Source organism: Cicer arietinum, chromosome 1 (genome assembly GCF_000331145.2).
Source record: "Cicer arietinum cultivar CDC Frontier isolate Library 1 chromosome 1, Cicar.CDCFrontier_v2.0, whole genome shotgun sequence".
Taxonomy (NCBI): Eukaryota; Viridiplantae; Streptophyta; class Magnoliopsida; order Fabales; family Fabaceae; genus Cicer; species Cicer arietinum.
This window is the reverse complement of record NC_021160.2, coordinates 47,623,640-47,625,276: the sequence shown is the minus strand read 5'-3', so window position 1 is coordinate 47,625,276 and position 1,637 is coordinate 47,623,640.

The window sequence follows — 1,637 nt, the reverse complement described above, 5'->3', positions numbered from 1 at the left end:
GTATTAGGAGTAATTGAATTAGAAGAAGAATTTGAAGTAGACAAAGTTTGGTTAAGAGAAGATTTTGAAGCAGATTATAATACAGATACAAGAAAATGGTATTTTAATACTTTCTCAAAAGAAATGACAAGTGATTATATAGAAAAATATTATGAGTATCTTAAAGAAATCATATTAAATATTTATTTCTTTAATTGGTTTGAAAACTACTGTTTAGAAAATAATATAGAAAACCCTTTTATCGAAAAAAATCACATAAATGTTAATACTAAAATAAGTAATAAATGGAAGACTGTAGATGATAAAGTAATAGAATCTATACATCCCCCGTTAGAAGCAATAAAAATAGAAAAGAATGGAATTATATTCGAAGCTTCACCTTTTAAAACAATTAAGCATCCAAATCATGAAAATAAGGAAATAGGAAGAGTCCAGACTCAATTAAACTTTAGTAATCAAATATTGCATACTATGGCTGAACAATTAGATAGAGTAGAATTACAAGTGAATAAAAGCCATCCCAGTACGTCTAGTGAAATTAATTCATATAAAGATTAAAAACTAGATTCAAAAAGACCTATCTATAAATTGATAAATGTACCTGAAAAAGAATTAAAAGAAGCAAAATTAAAAAATAACTCAGATGAATTAATAGAACAATTAAAAAGGTTAGCAAGCACAAATAATTCTCAAGTCAATGTGTTATCACAAGACCCCGAGGAGTTAGAAATTAACAAAATAAAAAATATGAAAAATTCGGGTTACCTAGGTAAAACTAGAAATTATTATCCTAGGCCTAGCTATCCAGATTTACAATTTGAGGAAAGTCACTATATGACCTCCGCAGCCTATAGTGGATATTCTATTATTGAATGGAACATAGACGAACATAGTGAACAAAACATATTAAACATTATTCAGGCCATGACTATGGCAGCCACTGCCTTTAAAACATCAGGGAAAAATACTGATAAAAAGGCAGCCTTATTATTAATCACTGGATTCACTGGTCAACTAAAAGGATGGTGGGATAATATAGTTACTGAAGAAGAAAAAACTATGATATTAACAGCAGTTAAAGTAGATAATAATGGAATACCAATAGAAGAAGATTCAGTAAATACTCTTTTATATGCTATCACAAAAGCCTTTGTAGGAGACTCATTACAATTACAAGAAAGGATTGCTGAACAATTAGTTAATCTTCATTGCCCGTCCATGTCTGATTATAGATGGTACAGTATCCTAGGCCTAGCTATCCAGATTTACAATTTGAGGAAAGTCACTATATGACCTCCGCAGCCTATAGTGGAGATTCTATTATTGAATGGAACATAGACGGACATAGTGAACAAAACATATTAAACATTATTCAGGTCATGACTATGGCAGCCACTGCCTTTAAAACATCAGGGAAAAATACTGATAAAAAGGCAGTCTTATTAGTAATCACTGGATTCACTGGTCAACTAAAAGGATGGTGGGATAATATAGTTACTGAAGAAGAAAAAACTATGATATTAACAGCAGTTAAAGTAGATAATAATGGAATACCAATAGAAGAAAAGAAAAGATATCCGAAACCAACATTTAGACATTATAAGAAAAATAAAAATTATAATAATAATTACACCCCA